General features: G+C 34.7%; 1 long non-coding RNA gene across 1 annotated transcript in view; it reads left to right on the top strand.

Annotated features, from left to right (window-relative positions):
* LOC136840995 (uncharacterized) overlaps positions 1-23,969 on the top strand; it is a 585,109-nt gene that overhangs the window by 178,217 nt on the left and 382,923 nt on the right. Inside the window, exon 2 of the long non-coding RNA XR_010853812.1 lies at positions 10,951-10,985. This is a non-coding gene — a long non-coding RNA (uncharacterized lncRNA). The remainder of the gene's footprint in view (positions 1-10,950; positions 10,986-23,969) is intronic.

The raw sequence follows: 23,969 nt of genomic DNA, 5'->3' as shown, positions 1-23,969 counted from the left end.
CTTATATTTCATCTAATTAAAAGAAGCCCCAACTGTCAAATTATTGTCACAAGTTACACAGATTAGTTTATCGTAGAAAGATTCACATATATTGGCGAGGATTGGAGAAATGAATTATACCGAAAGACCAGCCAAGAGAGAAAGAACAGAAGGCATAGCAGCATGTGACGGAACCATAAAATAGTCTTTTCCATAAAAGTTTTAGACATTGATTACCGAAGGTTGCGATTCCGAGATTTCATGTCATTTGAGGAAAAAACCTACAGGATGTTAAAACGTGTTTGGTATAAAATGTACATACTTTTATTCACATATTGAAATTTTATGCTCTGTAGTATGACACTGAACATTGGTTATACTATAATCACATGCATGAAATTACACCAGTCGGATGATCAGTTGTTGTTAAACCTCTTTGGTTCATTCTGCTTAATTTTCACGTATGCTATTTCGATACACGAGAACAGTTTGAGTTGCTGCGTAGATTTAAAATTACTGGAAATCAGTACTATATCGAAAAGAAAGTTGATGAGGTTACATCTGATTTTTGTTATTTACACTGCTTCTTTTTTCATTGCATAGCTGTAAATGTAGGAATTTTACGTCAACAATCACTTTTTAATTTGTGTGGGTTTTTGGTTTAGTGTTTTGAAGTATTAAGGCCTCCCGTTTTATTTTTTGATGGTGTCGAGAAGTGTACTGTAGTTTTAATGAAGTCATTCAGATTTCAACGTTAAGTGGTATGTGTAAATTTAAGATACGTGTTGAAATGTTGCGTTCCCTCCCATTTGTGTGACTACAGTGTGTGGCATTAATAACCAGAATGATTTTAGTCATTTTTCAGGTTCAAAGTGAAGTGGTTGATATTACTAGTTGTGGCTATTAAAAAATTGATATCATACTGGCGAAATCAAATCATTATAAATAAATTAGTTTAGTTGCGTGGATATGCCGCCAATTACTAATTCGAACATAACTGTCTGCTCCTAAACGACTCGCTGTCCAAAGTAATGCTTTCATTACGAACAAGTTTTTACTACTCAAGAATGGTTTTGTTTTAATTGAGCATGGCCCTCTAGAAACATAAACGCCGAAACATGCGAGTCTTTGTTGTTGTAGGCAATTCTGTCGGAGCCTGATGACTTCATGCAGCTTGTGCTGAAATGACTCACGCCTTTCCATGTACATGTAATATGCAGAATGTGTACAAAAATAGACAGTGCATTTTTCGTCATCTTTTGACATTTATTTTACAGGCGTTTCTAAATTTAGAATGGTAGTAAACGCATGGAGTGCGTCACGGACTTCTAAATATAGAATCTCTTGTTAATATTATAGCTCGAATGCGTGGGAGGACCTGGAGTGCTAGAGAAAGGGTTCTATTTAAGGGTAGTGGGAGACAGCCCAGCCTTTTGTCTTCTATTTTTGTAAGCACTACCAGACTTTCGTGATTCTGGTCATTTGATAAAGTTGAGTGTCTGTATTGATGATAAAAAGGTCTCTTACGTAGACTGGTATAGATTGCAAGAGGTATGAGAACTTCGGTAACAAAAAGAGGCCGGGTTTATGTTGTGACGTCAGAAATGACGTCAGAACATTCGGCTCGTCTCGACAAAGGTGTGGCTGTTTATTTTAGCCATCGTTACCATACGTCATGAGACTCATTAGTACTAATACGGACACTGCATCAGTTCTTATGGGGTTCTGGTGGTTTCTTTGCACGCTCCTGGGATATATGTGAGGATTTTTTTTTATTTACCAATCGTCTTGTATCATGCAAGAAGTGGTTAGCATAGCACGGACATATTCCCTTGCCAGCAGGCAGGATGGCCTGTCTTACATTTTCTTTTCAGAAGTTATTTAAGTGGGGTCTTCATAATTTCTTTTTTACTTTGCTCATACAGTAAAATCGTGAACATTGGCAGCTTCTTTAAGTGGGACATCTTTCTATTACTTACAAAAAAACTTGCAGGAGAAGAGGTAAAAAAATATTGCTTGGTTAACAGGCTAATAGAATCTTTATGCGGCTGTGATTTGTGCAACGACTTTTCTGAATTTCGTAATATTCATTTTCACATGGGTTAATTGATATAAGAACAAATTCTCCCCTACATTAACATAAATTTTATTTTAAAAGTTTTTGAATTAAGTTTTTCAAATTTCAACACTCGGAATTTATTTGAAATCATGAAATGTTTTGGGTATATAAACGAAATTGAAAAGTTTGTAAGATTTTGGTTTTTAATTATGCATATTTCCGAGACCAGGCTGAAAATTACGCAGATAAGTTTCAGAGTACCTTGGGTATTCCATTGACCAATGTTTTCACTAGTCAGTATTGTAACTGGACTGTCACTCCTTACTTTCTGGGCAACATAACTAAAATTTTTTTCCTTTGTTCTTTCATTCTCAGGCTGTCTTCACACACAAATCATTTCTTTAGAAATTATTGGTATCCACATTTCTTAGCTAATAGATAGTTTTTAATTTATTTACTTGTTTCTTCTTATAGCTCTCTTTAACGTGATATCTTATATCTAACCCCGTCTCTTACGACACTCCTGATTGGCCACTGATTAGCCAGTCACAGGGCTGGAGACTCGTCAGTCTCTTCCAGCCGTCACTGAGTCAACATTTACGCTGCAACCTCTCCTCGTGAAATATGTCATTCAAAAGTTATAACTTTCATTACACCTCAGTTTTACATGAAGAAAAGTAGTGTTTCTCAATTTCATCACTAAACATCATTAAGCCAATGATTTAAGGATTATCATAATGTATGAATTATGTACTTCAGTAAACTTAATGCTAAAATATGTATAGTGAAATAAACATGAAATTTTTAATATAAAATATATTCTTTCATTCCTTACATGACATCGCAGTGCATTTATCATTTATCGTCTTGTGTTTCATACAGTATCGTAGCTTAAATGTCATGGATGACAATGCTACCAAAAATTATAGGTAGCGCTATCAATATGAAAATAACAAGCAAAAGATTAAGAATATTAAAATGAGCGGGGATGCGTGCAGACTATAGCCTCATGTTTATTTCGCTATACATATTTTAGCATTAAGTTTACTGAAGTACACAATTAATACATCATTATAATCCTTAAATCATTGGTTTGACGATGTTTAGTGATGAAATTGAGAAAGACTACTCTTATTCCGGTAAATCTGAGGTGTAATGAAAGTTATTTCTTTTGAAAGACATATTTCATTAGGAGAGGTCACAACGTAGATGTTGACTCAGTGACGGCTGAAAGAGACTGACGAGTTTCCAGGCCTGTGACTGGCTGATCACTGGTTAATCAAGAGCATTGTAAGAGGCGGGGTTGGACATCAGATGCACGGATACTGTGAATTGATAATAGTTTGCAATATTTCCCCGGTATTCAAAGTTGTGTTTTGAAGTTGACATAATAACATTTGTTTATCCTGCATGGACTACAGTATATGTATGGGCATTCTCAATATTATATTATATATATATATACAGTATATGTATATATATATATATATATATATATATATATATATATATATATATATATATATATAGTATATATGTGTGTGTATGTATCTGTATATGTACATATACACATTCATACATACACATACACACATACATACATACATACAATATAATGTATGCATTTGTGTAACTGCATGATAAAAAAATCCCATTTAACAGCAGTCATGTTAATAAAGTTTTGCGAATTTCTCTATTTTGGTTAGGGGCTGGGGGCAGGCACTTACCTAGAACAAGCAATTACAGAGAAGTATTGGCGAGAACAACATAAGTTTTATAATTTGAAAATGCGACAAACCCAACGAGGCAATATTCAAAGACTATAAAAAGTAATTTATGGCAGTATAAACATATATTGTCATTGATTCACTCTAATTTTTCACGTTACTTGACTTAGTTTTCTATAAAAGAAAATTGTTGAGATTGCTTTGTCTGTTCGCCCTCACTTTTTCTGTCCGCCCTCAGATCTTAAAAACTACTGAGGCTGAAGGGCTGCAAATTGGTATGTTGATCATCCACCCTCCAATCATCAAACATACCAAATTGCAGCCCTCTAGCCTCAGTAGTTTTGATTTTATTTAAGGTTAAAGTTAGCCATCATCGAGCGTCTGGCACTGCTATAGGTGCGAAAAACACAGGTCACCACCGGGCCGTGGCTGAAAGTTTCATGGGACTCGGCTGAGACTCGGGGCCGCACTTGTTTTCGTTATTAATAATTAAACAAAATCAGAAACGGATATTGCCCCGGGAGGATATCAGCTAATATCAGCTCGAACATTTTAGCTGAATCATTCCAGAAAAATATGTCGTGTATTCATAAATCATTTGGTATGAAAAATCGTAATGCTGCGCCTCAAGAGAATAATGGAATGCTCTCAGTCGCTTTTAAAAATAAGATATACTTCTTCCGTAGAACACTAGTAAAAAATTATTTTGGCGTTCATTTCGCCTCCATTATGAATGGTTATTTTTGGTGGTCAGTATCAAAATATCAGAATTTTTTCCCTGAGATACAGGTGCCGTATTTGAACATTATTTCCCCGCTTGATATATCTTACCCTACTTCTTTCCCCCATGTCTCCATTTTAATAATTTACACCAATGTACCGTTATATTTCTTGATCTGTTGTTCTTAAAAGTTTCACTGGAGTGACTGTGTAGAGCAGTGCTTTTTATTTTGGTAGCAAGACCAGTAGGTCGGACTACTTAATGCAGTTAAGGTAATACATCATGTGAACGAGAAAAAAGAAGGGTTTAATCCCTAAGAAAACGATAATGTCAAGGTCGCTGGATAGTAAAAGCTTCCTTTTTTTCGTTATTACTTGTACTGTTAAAATCCTTTGTGCCTCCGTTCGCGTAAGCAATGAATTAGGAACTATTTTGACAACTGGAGTGGGTATGAGCGTAATAGGAAAAGAACAAGGGGCCAACAACCTTATCCAAAAATCACTTGATGTAAATCAGAGGAGGAAACACCTGGAGTCACCCCAGGTGTGAGTGCACCTCATGCGGTGCACTGTAGGCATTACTTACGGTTCTTTGCGGTTTTTATTCGGCCCCTAGCTGCAACCCCTTTCATTCCTTGTGCTGTACCTGCGTTCATATTCTCTTAATTTCCATCTCACTTTCCACCCCCTGCTAAGAATTGTTTCGTTGTGCAAGTGCTTTGAGGTTTTAGCCTCCTGTTACAAATGTAAAACCTTTTTACTGTAAATTTCCGTTTCAGCGACGAATGACCTCATGGGTCCCAGCGCTTGGCCTATGACCTAAATTCTATATTCTGTTCTATTCACCCCAGGTGTGATCTTTGTGTAAGGTGCTCATATGGTTATGACTAACTGTACTCAGAATCATGAAGATATTATAATGAAATGGAATATGTCTTAGAAGGAAAGAGGCTTAAAAGGACCGACATAATGAACTCCTTCTGCATTTCATAATTTGGGATAAATTTTCCGCGTATAACTTCGAAACCTAAGATCACGAGGGAAATGAAGGGGCTATTCTGTCCTTGGATTTTATTAAGATCAGTTTTTGTGGTTTTATAAAAGAAGATCTCTAGGCTGTCACAAGATAATTTGTACACATATCATTAATTCAGATATGTAATATACTATATCAAAGATAGACCCTTAGTTGCCGTAGATTCGAGAAATGTGCTGGTCACAAAATTAAAGTCAAATACACAGATGACATCGTCTTAATTATCAAAGTCCTTTCATCTTTTAGAAATCGGATTTTACAGATAATTTTTTTATCAAGAAAATACTGTGGGCATGTACACGATGTGTAACAGAGAGTGAGTTAAATTCCATAGTTTCATTAGTAAAATTTTCAACAAACAAAATTGCATATTGCATGAACGATCTTGAAAGTATGGAAATCAGAATTAAGTCACTCTTAATCAAATTAGTAATAACCAATTAGATTGAACTGGCATGAATCAAAGATACTTTATGGGATTACATATTGATTTGAAGTTCAGCTGCTCTAAACTGCCTTTATTGAAAGGACTGACATGGATTTGGCCGAGGAATTATGGAAATCTGATTTAGTAGGTTAGTTATTTATGGAACTTGCTTTGATGATGGTTTGGTATTTGGCATCCTTAGAGGCTGGCTGTGACCTATTCTCCTCGTACCTTATAATTACTTCCCTATAAATGTCTGCTTGCTGATATGTAGAACTTTGATGTAATTTTCATATCATTAATGTGATTATAAATATATATATATATATATTATATATATTTGTGTGTGTGTGTGTGTGTGTGTTGGTGTGGCTGTGTGTGTGTGTAATGTAATTACCACAATGCCCTCTTAACTTTTCGAGGTCAGGTGGGTAATGTGACCTCGTTCTGGTACCCTGGATGCGAGTTCGAATCCTGCGATGGACTTCAGAATGTTTTCATATTCTTCTATATGGATCTTAGGCTTTGCAGTGACAAGCGTATCGAAAAAGTGTGAAGAAACCTCTCTCTCTCTCTCTCTCTCTCTCTCTCTCTCTCTCTCTCTCTCTCTCTCTCTCTCTCTCTCTCTATATATATATATATATATATATATATATATATATATATATATATATATATATATATATATATATATATATATATATTATATATATATTATATATATATATATATATATATATATATATATATATATATGAGTATATATATTATATATATATATATATATATATTTATATATATATTATATATATAATATATATATATACAGTATATACATATATATTTATATATATATATATATATATATATATATATATATATATATATATTTACACATGTATATATATATATATGTATATATATATATATATATATTTATATTATATATATATATATATATATATATATATATATGTATATATGTATTATATATATATACAGAGAGAGAGAGAGAGAGAGAGAGAGAGAGAGAGAGAGAGAGAGAGAGAGAGAGAGAGAGAGTGTTTCTTCACACTTTTTCGATACGCTTGTCACTGCAAAGCCTAAGATCCATATAGAAGATATGGATCTTGTAAACTTTGATTACCGGGTGAAGATGATAGAAGAGAATAAGGGGATACAAGACTCCAGAGTGTATTTGGATAGCTTTTGTTTTATAAATAGGTCTGGTTCAGAAGTTTATGAAACCGTTATAAAAAAAATCTTGCTTAAAGTGAAAACAACCTGTTAACTATAACACTAGAGAAAACATTATGTTCGCTTATTGTGCTGTACATTGTGATGTGAAGAATTTAGAGGATATATTGTTTGGAAAGTAATTTGTTTATATGATGAAAACAGTCTTTGTGTAATGTAATGTCAATATGTGAGTGACCGCTTGTGATATAGGTAGGGGAATAACAACTGATATAAATGCAAGTTTGTCAGACATGAGAATCAGTGTTATTGGTGTGTGAAGTAGCTGATGTTGTTGGATGATGTATTTTTAATCTGTGATAATGAATAGAACGCAGAAGGATTGGTGAAGTGTGGAAATTTTGTTGAGGGAGAAAGTTGAAAGTGAACGTTAGTAAGGCTAAGGCTAGTTGGGTGAGAGGAGAAAATGAAAATTAGGAGGTTGTCACTACGATTGTCAATATGTCAATATAAAATTATGCCAATATGAATGTGGTTGTATATGTACAGTATATGGGAATAAATGGTGATAGAATGAGAAGTTTGGAATCACAACAGATAGCAAGAAAGGGAGCTGAAAATCTACTGAAAGTTAGAAAGTATGTGGCTCACTCTTGTTATGAAAGTGAAGTGGGTTTGTTAAATGAGAATAACAAAAAAACCCTTGGGAAGCTGTTGAGATGACTTACCATTGACTTCTATATAGTGCAAAGAGGGTTTTGATGGTGAGGCATTCAAAGGAACAAAAATAATCTGGTTAATAGGCAAAGATGCAAAAGCCAAGTTGTTTTTTTATTTGTAACTTGGCTGCTATCCCCTAAGAAGCAGTTACCTTGCAAAGCAGTACACTGCTCCCAGCGCTAACTCTGCGTTTAGAATATTCCCAGAAATCCTTTCTTTGAGCATTAACACAGCCTATGATCCATGTTGGACAGTTTCATCGGCTCAGCTTGAATTTTCATCTCTGGAATTTCGTCTCATACAAGCTGCACTTTAACATTTCTCCATTTGGTCATTAAGTTCTATCCATAATACTTTAAAAGGAAGATGTTTTAAACCATTGGTATTTTAAAATTTATTAAAGAGTCAGCCTCTGTCTGAAAAATGATTCTTTTCTTTTTAATCGCCGTAAAGTATTCTCATTTTTCCCAAGATGACTATAAAGTGTTCATGAAATGGTCTGTACTAGTGTTATTTCATGAGGCTCTTGAGTGATGTGAATGTGTTGCATTGTATGTGTATAAATGTTTATGTACTTTTAACAAAAAGGTTTTTGTTCAGCGTCGATGACCTACAGTGTTGGGACGCCAGTTAGATCAACCGATGAATCAACTGTCATAAGTTGTAAATGCTACACTTATCGTTGGATCTTGAAGGAAAGTAACTGTCAATAAACATTTGTCATCTCTCTCTCTCTCTCTCTCTCTCTCTCTCTCTCTCTCTCTCTCTCTCTCTCTCTCTCTCTCTCTCTCTCTCTCTCTCTCAGAGATAGTAAACATTGTTATATATCGTATCATAACTTTAGGCCTGATAGAATAGGCCTATGGACTGATCTTTCAACTTAAAGAAGGCCTTTTCGTTTTCAATCTCTCGATGTATGAGTTTTTCTTTTGAAGCTGAGAAGGGGAGATTGAATTGAGGGACATCAACTCAAATCTACCATAAAATGCTTTTCACACCACGCTGCGTTTTAATTTTCAGATTTTAGACCTCTCGGTTTTTTTCAGAATACAGTTGTCAAAGTTATATATATGTGTGTGTGTGTATATATATATATATATATATATATATATATATATATATATATATATATATATATATATATATATATATATATATATATATATATATATATATATATATATATATATATATATATATAATTTAATTTTTATAGAGGATGGTTAAGCATTTACCTTTATTGGAGTATCCATTGGATTTCTCTCTATATTTGAGAAAATATTAATTGTATGAGAAATTGTGTTTGTGTGCGTGTTTTTTTTTTTTTTGGGGGGGCCGTGGGGTAGGGGAATGGAGGCCGGGCGGCGAGATTGGGTTTCTTGTCAGATCGCTCTCCACTTCACTGTTCATACAATTTTTGTCTTCATATGACAATACAAGGGCTTGGGTCAGTTAACTCCATGACAGCGGCATTAAATGGATTAGAGTAGCTGGCGCCTTTTTTTTTTTTCCTGATTTTAAGATAAATTTCCTAAAAAGACAAAAAGGAAAATGCGTTTTTGACTGATCGAAGCCTTCAGCGTTGGGGAATTTTTTAGTCGGTTAACCTTTATATTCAGGAGTAAAATTAATGAAAAAAAAATAGGGGTTTCCAGATGTGATACGGAATCAAGGTGGAATGTTTCAAGTGGAATATTGCGTAGGAAGTTGTATTTTTCATGTAATAAAGATATTAGAAGCATGAAGCGATTTGGCTTCCTTACATAAGCCTTAATAAGAATGTACTTTATTTGAAGGCTGAAGACGAGAACATACCTCTTACATGGAATCGGTGTTTGAAGATAAAAATAGAGTTGCAAATATAAAATACAGCTTTGCTTCGAAGAGGGAACTCGGCCGAATCTATTAGAGAAAATACTGGGAAATCAAGAAGCTTGTTTTGGGGGAAATAAAGAAAATGACAAAACTGCGAAAAGTGTGTACTCTTTTTTTTTTTTTTTTTTTTTTTTTTTTTTTTACAGAGGTCGTCATGGATGACAATGGAAAGTTGTATGGGTTATGTGGCGAGTTGTTAAAAATTACTTTTTTGAAAACTTAAAAGTAACTGTATCAACCATGAAACGTGTGGTGTACTAATAACAGGCATAATATAAGTTACATCGAAGAAGTGTAGATCTGCTAAGAAAATTAATCATGGAACGGCATCGCCGAATTTAGCGGAATCCAGTCCCTTTGTGAGCAACAGCCCTTAGAATGTGATATTTTCATTACGTAATTCAAGCATTCCTGGTAGAAAATGTTTGTAAATCATTATGTACATGATAGAGCCCTGAAATAGGCTTCTTAACTTGAAACAGTTTTTTTTATATATATAATTTAGTTTTAAATAGTGTTTTATAGCATCCGCATTCTCTTTTCCGGGATGTCATAAGAAGGACACATTTAGGACCGAAAATACCTCAGGTTTCTGTGGTGAAGAATCAGAGATAACGTTACTGCCCAAAGGTAGTGTCAGTCTTGAAAAACATATTTTGAATAATATAGGGAATGCGTTTGTGTACCATGAAAAGTTATAATTTTTTCAATAATTTATCCTCAGTTGAATTGTGTATTTCCCTCTTTATTCTGTTAATTGCTTGTCATTTTTCTAACTTTGACCATCCAGGTCTCTACCATACAGACGACAAGACTAGCCCAATCTTTCTTTCTCTATTCCTAATGTTATTTCTCTTTTTTGCATTGCCTACCTATCATTTTCTTCGCCTTCTAAATGAACAGTTTTTGTGGGGGAGGCATTTAGAAGCTCCAAATCCTACTAAATTAACTCCCTCTTGATATGGCATTAGTTACAGAGGTCTCTCAGAACAAAAGGTAAGTTGAGGTTCATGATACAGTGCCAGACCGAAGACGACATCTCGTTTTCTTGAAGCTTTCCAGAGTAGTACTTCCGGTTGATTGAAACATTGCACATCTTGAAGCTCTCTGTATATAAATTTATCTTTTCCCAAAACTGTTTCGAGTAATTGAATATACATTGAACTTTTCGTTTATTTTTTTAAGTTCGTAACTTTTTCTTTGATTACAGGTTGGCAGTGCTACAGAGCTCCAGTTTGGCACCAGGTAAAGTAAGCTCAGACATCAAGTTTTGTGTTTTTATTATTATGATTATTTCGGAAATTTTGTGCTTCATATATGGTACTTAACTTACGAATACAATAATACTGGCATCTCATTCAGTTATTTTAAATATTGGTATTTGTATATGCAGTTCTTCCGCCGTTTATAAAAACATTAATTGTAAGCTTATGAAATGAAGAACTTTCCTATGTAGTGTTGCATCCATTAGAATGTGGACGAATTAAGTACAGGCGTATTTAACGCTGATGTTACTGTTTTCCGGCATCAGTGAAGCATGGGCCAAAAGTTTGAAGTCCCTTATCCTCAGGGGTTATATGAAACATTGCCTGAAGAATAATTACTCCTTTGTAGCAACATTTTGTCTTCGCTATGTCCCAACAGGAAAGTCTTGTTAACAGTTTGTAATGTGATGGAAATGACGAGCTCAATTATCTCAGGAAGTGAAAGAAGTGTCCTAAATTGAGAGGATGCTTTGTGGACCCTTAGAAATATGAAGTCGCGGCTCTCTGATTGATACTGTTAACTGTCGGTTTCATTGCCTGATATATGTAGGTGTTGATTGTTATTAATCATTATTATCCCTTAATTTCGCTTAAAGAATTCTCCTATGAATGAATGCTTTTGAATTTTTCGAAGCTTTAACGGTTCATCAGTTAGTTTTTTAATACAGATGAATTCTTTTTTGTGAATGTTAACGTAGTTTGTGTGTGTGTGTGTGTGTGACTGTTTAGTTAGTAAAAATGTAATGTTTTTGTAGTATTTTGGTATTTATGAGCTTTTGGAAACTATCTGTGATGGCGTAATGAAAGTCTAAATGCTCTAAAAAAAAAAAACTATGAAGGCTATTTATCTGAAGCAGTTTTGTTCTCGTCAGTTATTGCTCCGAAAGTATATGGAGAGATGGAGACATCAGCATACAGGGTAAACCTGTAATAATAAATAAAGTGGACACTGATAGCTTTGATAACTATCAATCTTGCAATCGTTTCCGTATTCCCCTGTCAGCAATGGCATGGGACTACAATGTTTCTGTCAGTCCGGGCGCCTTTCTTCTGATCGTCAGCTTTGTTGTTTTCTGTTTCAGTTTAAGCTGACCTTCTGCCACCACGGGTTCTTGCTCATGGTCAGCCCGAGCGACGTCAGCGGGAATTTATCGGGACGTGAAATGTTAAATCGTGTTTTTTTTTTTTTTATCCGTAGAGTTTGTACAGGCTTTAACCTTTACGAAAACTGTCGGATGTCTATACAAGTTAGACTTCATATCTGGCTCGCATGCTTCACTCATGTAGCTCTTTCAGATAACGCCGAGGTTAATGGTTTAGTGACCTTGGCCATCACCTGAATACTACAGATGTGAAGGCATTTCTGTTTCATAAACATTTTTTGTGGGGAAAAAACCGTCGGAATTGCCTACCTTGGCCAGCGTCATAACGGTGGTTTTCCTCATTTCATTTATTGGAATGAGAGTTGACTGGAGAAGTGATGGGACAATTACTATTTTCGCACGCTCTTCAAACGCTTGTTACTACAAAATTCAAATGTACAATTTTTTCAACTGATAAACTATTATGGTTTTGTGACATACCAGCCTGACGGGGCAGCAACGAGATAATCTAAATTAATAGGTTGGGAATCATTAATAAGAAATACCCTGAACTGGTTGGTGTGGAGTGCTGTTAATTTATGAAAAGGTTTAAGGTGAGTAGATGGAGAGTTTTTTTTTATCTAACAAAATTTTTTTCTTTTGATATAACTGCAACTAGCGGTCTACATAAGAGTTCAGATTATGTCGATATCGCAAATGGTTGATTAATCGCAGGTCATATCATACTGTTATAATGCCACATTTTGTAGAGTAATTTTGTGTTAATTAAGGAAAGCTCAATTCTCTAGTGATTGCACCATTGGAATTTATTTTGTTAATGAAATTTTTATATGTATTTAGAAAGGTTCTCAACCATTAATGCGGTAAAGCATCTAAAGTTTAGCTGTATACAAAATGAGATATGTCTGAGAGAGAGGTACACAGTAAGAAGTACGGCTGGACTGATTCGTTGTATAGTTCGCTTGGTAGACGTATTTTATGAGATAGAAAGCATAGCCGTGCTCCTGCATTCCGTTTTTACTTGCTTTTATTTAACTTGACTTCTGCGTCTCTCTGTCTGTCTGTCGTCAAATCATGTAACTCAATTTTCGACCTGTTCCCTTCGTCCGATGGACTGGAAGTTTTGCATGGTTACTCAATCCCTGTAACAATACAACCTTACATGGTCGGTAGGTCAGCAGTGACCTCTAGTGACCCTTCAGTGACCTCTCCTAGTATCTCAGGATTTGTATGAAACTCTTCGGATTTTTCAAACCTTCCTTGGCTCTACAGGATATCAATTTCGTTAGCTGCAATCATAAATCAGTTACAATTTCTGCCAATAAAAAGTATAAAATAAAAATATTATAAAAAAACGTTTTTAAAACACGCTTTTATTAAAATGCACTAAAAAGTGAAAAATAAATCGTGTGAGACACACCAGGATTTTTTTACAATTAATCATATCTACGAAAGTAAAGGCGTGGACGCCAAAACCTGGAGGGAAATGTTACAAGAAATTAAAAAAATATATATTTCTTTTCTTGCAGGGCTTCTTTCCATGTTTGGCTCCTACGCTTTTATTTTTGTAGACATAATTAATTGTAAAAGAATCCTGGTGTTTCCCAAAAGATTTATTTTTCACTTTTTAGTGCATTTTAATAATAGCGTGTTTTAAAAGTGTTTTTCTTTAATTTTTTTTTACCTTTAGTGATACAGTTTTCTTTTGAATTCCATTTTCAAGTGCGTTGCTTCGTTTATGACGTGTTATGCTAAATGCTGCTGTGATTAGACTTTCGTGAAGCGAGTTTTCCCAGCGTAATATAAATAGAACAGGCGTTTTGTGATTGCTAATGGATGATCCCCATCGAACATTTGCTGGTTTGCTTCTTTGTTACTTTTGTATCGATATATCATTGCTAGTCTCGTGATTATCGAACAATTTCATCCTTTTTCACTGCTGTTGTTATGCGCATTCTACCATCAAGAATCTCCAAGATTATTGTAAAACCATTCATGATTTTGTTCTTAATCGCTTAAATAATGATAATCAGTACCATAGTTTTCTCTATTGTAATTTGTACGATATTGTTTAACAACACCTAAAAATCGATGGTAGTCTGTAATTTCCTTAATATCTCTAGCAAACAATGCCCCCTTAAAGCATATAAAAAAAATACGATGATAGGGTATGTAGAGTTAGGAAGACTGTAATCACCGATCTATATAAATATTGAAAGGTTGTTAATATGATGTGGCTAAGTGTAAGTCTATGTGGTGAGGAATATATTATCAGTTTTGGGAAGCTTTAATATATAGTGGTGTATCGATCGTAACATGCATTTAATTATTTCCATTATAAAATGCTTTTAATTGGCTTTCCATATTAACGGAGATTGGGATTACCTTCGGTACTCAGCTACAAGTGGGACTATTTGTTACATGGCCTTCTGAATGAAAGAGTACGTAGCAAAGAAAAGTAAAACGAATAAGAATAAAAATGAATCGCTGGAAAAGCAGCATAGCAATACAAAATCACAAATCCGTGCAGACGAAACGCACAGACGTGCACGCACCACTTTTGCTAATGATGGTGGATGAAAGGACCTCTCCCTGGGGGGATTGGCTGATTTTTCAATCAGCCAAAGGAAAGAAATGAGGAGGGGCACCGCTACCAGTGTTTCACCACTCATATGTTCTTGGCTCTCTCTCTCTCTCTCTCTCTCTCTCTCTCTCTCTCTCTCTCTCTCTCTCTCTCTCTCTCTCTCATACACACAACAATTGTAAGTACTACAATAACAATACATTTTCATCCTCTTTTTCAAATGGTTTCAAAGGTATCTGTAGAATTCTCTCTCTCTCTCTCTCTCTCTCTCTCTCTCTCTCTCTCTCTCTCTCTATATATGAGTATATATATATATATATATATCTATATATATATATATATATATATATATATATATATATATATATATATATATATATATATATATATACATATATATATATATATATATATATATATATATATATATATATATATATATATATATATATATAATATATATATATATATATACATATATATATATATATATATATATATATATATATATATATATATATATATAAACAGTATATTTATATATATATATATATATATATATATATATATATATATATATATATATATATCTCTTGTGCTTACCTCAGGTATTCATAAAGTAACTCTTGATATAAGAAGAAACATGTTGAAATAGTTTCGTCTTCTTATGAGACTGTTGCACTAAATTTAAGGTTTCGCAACTCGATTCAGACCGGGAAACAGAGATTTCACTCATTCTAGGTTCAGTAGGGTAAGGGTGAGCACGAAAGGAAATTGATGGGGAAATCACTTTTGAATTCTCTTTTTCCTTCCCATCTCAGAACGAGTGTTATTTTTGCTTCTCCTTCCCCGATACGGTACCGAATCCCACCTTCGCTTTTTATTGTTTCAAGCGAAAGTTTCTAATTAATCAGCAGTCGGCCATTACAAAGTGTTCATGCAACAGTTCTCGCAAAATGCGGCCCAGGTCATTGTATTGGAAGTCCCCTCCAGGCACGAAAGCACGGAGGCACCCAGGCAAGCAAGCGCTGCTGGATTTTTAGGGTAATGGATAGGGGAGAGAAAGAGAGAGAAAGGGTGTCGGTGGGGAGGGGGGGCTGGGTGTGGAGGTCATAGTAGGGGAGCGAATGAAAAGGTGGTGGAAGCGGGAAAGGGTGGCAACGCAAGGGAGAGAGAGAATTAGAGTGGATAAGAAGGGGAGAGCTTGAAGGCAGATTATATACATAAAAAAAGAGAAAAAAAAAATCAAAAGGGGTAATGGGAAAGATGCCTTGGAGATATATGTTGCCTTCTAGATACGGTCTGAGGGGAGATTTACTTAGAATGCTGTTCATGGTTAATTGTTATTATCAATATTCACAGTAGTCTGATGTCTTCAGTTTCTGTTAATTGTTTTTTTTTCAGACAGACAACTTTTTGCGATGCCTTTCGAACACAAGTTATTACCCTATGAAGACTGTTTTCGAGCAGCAAGATCTTTAGTAAAAATCTTTTTTCCCCACTTAATGTTATACGTTGATTGATTTGGGATATTAGTTACATTAGTGAAGAATCTCTCTCTCTCTCTCTCTCTCTCTCTCTCTCTCTCTCTCTCTCTCTCTCTCTCTCTCTCTCTCTCTCAAATCCCCCTACTTCCTTGTGATTCCCTTCCCTTCATCATCAGCAACAGCGCCAATCCAATAATGAAGGCCAGTAACTGTGCATGACACTTTAATTACTATGCAATGGTTTTTTTTTTTTTCTTTTGCCTTGGCTTCGAGTTTTTCTGCCTTTCGCAATGTCTCTTTCTCTTCCTTCTCTCCTGAATCCTCTCCGATTTCTTACTCGGTGTTCTCTATTTTTTTCTCTCTCTCTCTTTTCAGGTTTAGTAATTCCTTTAATTTACTTCGTTCCCCTCTTTCTTCTTCTCCCCAGTTTATTCTCTCTCCCCTCTTCTCGCCTGTTAGTTTTCCCCTGTCTCGCTTCTATCCACTTGCATACTCTCTATTACTTGTCATTGTCTTCTTATTTTTAGGGTGTTCCTTTTGCGTAGAACGAGCGCCGTAAGGTATAACACAGATTTTGTTTTTATGAGCAATACGCATCGGTCTTTCTTCGCTCCCCTTAGCCTGCTTTTCACCCTGCAAATAGCCTAGGGACAGCATGAGCCTTCTTTTGAGTTGGCACGCTTGCTATTACTCGACAAATTAATAGCACACGGCGAAATAACCTCTTCTCTAACAGTAGCACTGCGCTGCAAAAAATATTCCCCTTGAACTTTTTGCGAATTTGCATGTTGAAGGAGAAGCACTTCAGAATAATAATTGCTGGTATGAGCGGCAACAAGGTGACTGTTGAAGGTTCATTTAGGGGCCAGCAATAGCAGTAGTGATCGTTCAAAACAACAGCTGAAATGTAACGCCTTGGGAATAGCAGTGGGAACGACGAGCTGTGGTAGCTGCATTTGAGCGTTTGCTGCTGTAACAAAAGAAGGGCAATCAAAACGGGACCATTAGCAGCACCAGTTGAATCCGTTAAAACGTCGACAATAACCCTCAACTCATCGACATCAACAAGAACAATGGACACACCATTTGTTGCAAGGACGGTAGCAACAGGCGCTTTCATTGCAGGCGAAGATCGGCGAGAGAATATTAACAACGACTTCGGGGATTCTGCCTTTGACCTGGATGTCTAATAGATCAGCCGGGTAGTTGAAATCAAAGCTACATTCACGGGATTGAATTCATATTTCACATTCATCAAGCAAATTGACCCCGTAGGGGGGTTAGTGCCGTAGTGCGCTTCACGGGGTGCACTGTAGGCATTACTAAATGTTCTTTGCAGCGTCCTTTAGGCCCCTTTCATTCCTTTTACTGTATCTCCATTCATATTATCTTTCTTCCATCTTGCCATCCACCCTTGCCTAACAATTATTTCAAAGTGCAACTGCGAGGTTATCCCCTGTTACACCTTTCAAACCTACCTACTCTCGATTTCCTTTCCAGCGCGGAGTGACTTTTGACCTAAGCTCTATATTCCATTCCATCAAGCAATTTGACGACAAAATATCGTAGATGTAGTAAAGGTATTCATAGCAACTGCAACGCAAAAGCTTTACATTTTACAGTATCGTGCTGTCAGCAAAATTAAGAGAATAAAATAGTGATCACTAAAGAACAACGGGAAAGAAACGAGAGAAGCAAGATCATCCAAGAGCAGTATACTAAACACTGATTTTCAGCCCATGAAGACTAAATATCTGAACTTGGGAACATTAAAACTCATACAGTGTTCTTTTTTTGCTTGTATATATATATATATATATATATATATATATATATATATATATATATATATATATACATATATACATACATATATATGTGTGTGTTTATATGTATACGTATATATATATATATATATATATATATATATATATGTATATATATATATATATATATATATATATATATATATATATATATATATATATATATATATATATATATATATTATATATATATATATACCTATATATATGTATATATATACGTATATATATGTATATATAATATATATATAATATATATATATATGTTTATAATGAGTTTATGTGTATATATATATATATATATATATATATATATATATATATATAAAATTGTATTATATTTTGTGTATGCATGCAAGTACATTTATGTGATTTACTTTTAGATTTGTTCCTTATTCTTTATAATATCTTTATTGGTATTTTGCATAGTTAGTTGGAGTACCTATTTCAGTTTGTGGCTGCTTAGTGATTTCAGCTTCCACATCCAGTCTTCTTACTGCAAGTGGCGACCATATAGCATAACCTGTGTTCTTGAGGGTATACTGAAGCATTCTTTAAATTAATTTATTTAAATATTTATTGTTAATTGCACATTTCCAGTTTAATTTTTAATTTAATGTCTTTTTATTGACTTTACAAATTGAGATATGCTTAGCTGGTGCTTTTATCGTACTTTCGTCTATAATATGGCTTATTTAATATTCACATTCCGGCGTTTTTTTTTTTTTTTTTTTTTAGGCAAGTCCATGGCCTTTTGACTTGTCCTGTACGAATGCGTGTTCATCAGGAATAATAATAATAATAATAATAATAATAATAATAATAATAATAATAATAATAATAATGTTTTCCGTTTCTGCGTGTTGGATTCACGGAGTTGTTAAGACAGGGCAAATAATTTTTTTTTTTTTTTATTCTGATCTTCACCCTAGTTTCCCAAAATTCTTAAAGCCCGCAAAGAGTGTTCGATGCACTGTAGGTATTACTAAAGAGTGTTTACAAAGTCTGCTCGTCCCTTGATGCAAATCATTTCTAGCCTTTCACTTCACACCTACTGCTGTTTTATTTCCTCCACATTGCCATCCAACCTATCTAGCTATTACCTCTTATTGCTTCTGTAGGATTTCAACCAGTTTCACCTTGAAATCCTTGTACTTTGTGTCATTTATCCTCTAGGTCTTGTTGTCTTCTCATCCAGCCTTTCCATCTCCATGTTTTCACGTTCTTCATTGGTGGGGTGGGTAGAACTCTAGGTTAGCACGCTGTTGGCCCAGCGTTCGACTCTCCGACCGGCCAATGAAGAATTAGAGGAATTTATTTCTGGTGATAGAAATTCATTTCTCGTCATCATGTGGTTCGGATTCCTCAATAAGCTGTAGGTCCCGTTGTTAGGTAACCGGTTGGTTCTTAGCCACGTAAAATAATCTAATCCTTCTGGAGAGCTGTTAATCAGCTCAGTGGTCTGGTTAAACTAAGATATACTTAACCTTTTTCCATGTTTTCACGGATTCACGGGCTGAATGGCTGAAAATGCCCTAGTGCTGGCTGGCTTTGCAGCCCAAACTTCAGAAGCACGTTAAACCATGGGAGTCGTCCCTGAGTTTTTTGGATGTATATGAATCCAAAACCGATTAATTACCACCTTACATTTTGCTCACTGACAACGTTTTATTCTTGCAGGAAGTAAGCGGATCATCTTGCATCTCCTTAGATACGTAATTTTTGGATTCCTGTGTTATTGAATATTCCCAGTATTGAAATTGCCCTGTAAAAGTTTGGTTTCTGTAAATGGTAATGGTCAATTTAACATTGTGTTTTCCTTGGTTTCAGAAAGCACCTACTTGTGGGTTTAATATATATATATATATATATATATATATATATATATATATATATATATATATATATATATATATATGTATATTATATATATGTTTATATATATATATATATATGACTATTTATCACATCACCGTGATTCATATACAATCAGAAAGCTACAAACGTCTTAATATTCAATTCAGCTTATATATATATATATATATACCGAATATATAGTTGATATAAGTCCACCGTATGGGACGGTGGACTTATTATCAACTAGAAAATTCCCCTTATATATATGAAAATATATTATATATATATTATATATATATATATATATATATATATATATATATATATATATATATATATATATATATATATATATATATATATATATATATATATATATATATATATAACCCTCGTGAACAACGATAAACAGTCGACTCTGGTAGCCTGGCAGAAGCACATATTAATTATAATTCATTTCGGGAGAAATTATTCCGAAGATTACTGCATTCGATATTAACGGTGTTAGTAACTTGGTAATTGTAAAATGGCAAGCGTGTATACGTGCGTCATTCTAATCAGTGGTATTTATAGGCTTGCGGTTTATGATGAGAATTATTTGTGAATTGTGTATTTACTATAGGAAATTGTATTTTCGTCGTACAAACTAGTCAGTGTTGAGCAGACTTTTTACTCGATATGTCCTCTCCTATTCTATCAAAAATACCTTCTAAGTATTTTTCGAACTTTCCACTTTTGAAACTTATCAATTACATGATGTAGCATAAAGCAATTTCATGCACCTCCCATAAGGACAGTATGCATTGTCTTAATATCCCCAATAGGGAGATCGTGCAACTAACTGTATGCCCTTTCGCAAGGGAGATCCATGAACAATAGCCCATTTTAGAACTCTGTTTAGAGCTATCTAGAAGCAGTTGTGTGGAATAATAAATTTAGAGATGACCTCTCGAGTTCGAGTCTGTCGAATACCAATGCGATTAATAACCCAAATCACCTTGTTAAAGATGGTCTTCGTCGTCTGAAGCGTTACAGGGCAATGATGTTATGCAACTGGATTTCCAGAGAAAGGGTGGGTTTGGTTTCCTGATCTGGAAGGAGAGAAGATAACATTGTCGGGTGAGGGTTGCGGATTGGCTGGACTGATAGTTATGGGCGAGAGAGGGTGAGGCGATTGTGCCAAGCTGAGATTAACGGTTTCCATTTTCACTTTGTGGTCATGATTCAGTCTTTTCTCTTTCCAGAGTTCTTTTTTTCTGCCGCTGCGTTCATTCTTTTGTTAAGTTAGGTAGTATACTACTGCTGATAAACGTTGCTTGAAAGAAATGATGATGAATATGGAAGGAACTTGTACCGTAATGGGAAAAATGAAGTGTAATTCAGTAAGAGAAATGGTATTTGATAAATGACTGTATATCGACAGAATTGGAGTTGCTTTATAGAGTGGTTAACACACATATATATATATATATATATATATATATATATATATATATATATATATATATATATATATATATATATATATATATATATATATATATAATTTTTTTATGTATTTTTGTATCTATATACACATATGTATATATTATATACATAAATATATAAGTATGTATATATATGCATATATATATACATATATATATAATATATATATAATATATATATAAAATATTTATGTATTTTTGTATCTACAGTATATACACATGTATATATTATACATAAATATATAAGTATGTATATATATGCATATCTATCTATATATATATATATATATATATATATATATATATATATATATATATATATATATATATATATATATATATATACATATTTCAGTGGAAATGAAACGTTGAATATAAATCTTGACCAGTTTTGACTTTCTGTCTAAGACATTTTTAGAGGACTGATACATAGTGGTAGAAATTTACAGTATATATGTATATATATGTGTGTGTGTGTGTGTGTTAGAGGGACAGTACAGACAAACATACAGATGGTTGGCAACCAAATATTCACACCTGGCAGCAGGGAAAAGAGAGTGGGAGGATCAGTAAACTCATTAGCATCTTAGGTCAGTGCTATATATACAGATCTGTTTATCTACATTTAGGGGTGGCCTCACACCTTTTGCCCTTGTCCTATGCCAGCTACCTTTCATGAAATTCATACATTTAACATATTTCTTTTGAAGTTAATGGATCGAGCTTATATATGTTTCGCTAATATTTATAATATTACAAAAGCTAGCTTTCATATAACTGGACTGTATAATGCCTTTTCAGTACATTATTAGAATATATTATCTTCTTTGCCTTGTGACCAGTAGATTGTGTAATTGTTTTCACTAACATGTACAAATTCTCCACTTTTCACCTGTGCATATATTGTACATTTTTTATGCTGTCTTAATCTTCACCCGTCCCCTTTCGTCTGTCATTTTTATTCAGCACAGCTATTGTTTATGCCTGATTATGGGCAAACGGCCCGAGAATTTTTCAATAAGCATAAATGTGGACTATTGCCCATTTTAATCTCTGCCGTAAGTGTTTGTGTGGAATTTGATCTTTTATTTTCGCGTCAAATTTCACTCTGCCTTAAGTATTTCAAGGCAGGTGTCATTCATAAAGTTTAAAGTTCTTCGATATTTGGATGTAACACTGTGATTCCTATGGTCTCGTCTCTTCCCTCCCCCCTCCCAGCTTTTTTTTCTTATTTAGCGAGGAATTGTACAAGTATTCTTGGAAAGGAACGAATGTAAAACTTTTTGTATTTGTAATATTTAGTATTTGCATAATTTAGTGTGCCCAAAGTTTTGGACGAAGTATCACATTTTAATATTTCATGATGTTCTCTAGCTCGCTTGAAATGTTAATTCACGTTGCCTCACGCTGTTTTGATAGAACTCTTATTAATTAGAGCGGCACCTTGTGTTAGCATTCCTAGGACCAAGCTCTCGTTTTAGACATATCCTTTGCTGAAGTGGCGCCTAGATTAATCTTACTCTGCAGTCAGCCTTTGAGAGGTGGAACTTGCCAACACCAGATTTAACCAATTAAGGCAACGCTTCCAGACATTATGCAAAAGGGCCATCAAGGAATCTCGCTACTGTCAAATCCAAATCCCTCCGAGGGAAAGATGCAGGGTGATCTCTCTCTCTCTCTCTCTCTCTCTCTCTCTCTCTCTCTCTCTCTCTCTTTAATCCTTCCTTTTCTCGTCTCCCCTCATCTCCTCCTACGTTTGTTATCTCTCATTCAGCTAATTTTTGTGTATTTGAATTTACATAATTTACGAGGAGAAGGTAATTTGATCGTATCTTTTTCCTAATTATTTTCATATTGTTTCGAAATCCTCATCTTTTAAAAATGAGATTCCCACCCCCACGAAGGGTCCTCTACATCTTTCGAAGGCTTCTATGGAAGCAAAAGGGGAAACTCAAAAGAGGGGAAGACCCAAAAAAGGATGAGACAGCAAAGGGTTCATGAGTGATGGGACTAAATGAGAGGATGCGAGATTGAGGGGACCTTCCCGAATGTTGTTACTACATACTCTCCCCTCAGCTCGTCGTCCTCCTCCTCTCGCTTCCCTTTCCCCTCTCCCCTCTCCCCTCTCCATATCATGACTGATGTGTTTCGCTCCTGAAAGTCATCGACTGACGCCAGAGAATAAAAGGGTTACAGTGATTAAAAGACTGATTGATCGTGTGGTGGGTTTTGAAGGGGTTGTTCGTCCTCAAGTTGGGATCTGGAGGACTCTTGGTAATTGAGTCAGCTCCCTTTTTGAGTGTTGGCGCTGCTGTCGGACGTAACGATGATGTCATTACGATGCGAAGATGATGAGGATTTATGACGGGTAGTTAAGTATGGCACGTTATTGTGCGGAGAGGTTTGCTGTTAGGGAGTATTATTTTAATTGACGCCACAGCATGTGAGACAAGACTCATTTCTCTCTCCCTCTCGATTGCAACGTGTACGGATGAACCATGTGTACGCCCATAGATGTATAAATAAATGTTTGTGCAGTGAAGTTTGTCAGTTGACTAGATTGTCTTTACGGATTAGTGTCATGTGATGGTGTGTCACAGATTCTTGGTTTTGTGCATTT

Source organism: Macrobrachium rosenbergii, chromosome 8 (assembly GCF_040412425.1).
Source record: "Macrobrachium rosenbergii isolate ZJJX-2024 chromosome 8, ASM4041242v1, whole genome shotgun sequence".
NCBI classification, from domain to species: domain Eukaryota; kingdom Metazoa; phylum Arthropoda; class Malacostraca; order Decapoda; family Palaemonidae; genus Macrobrachium; species Macrobrachium rosenbergii.
This window is presented reverse-complemented; position numbering and strand designations above follow the sequence as displayed.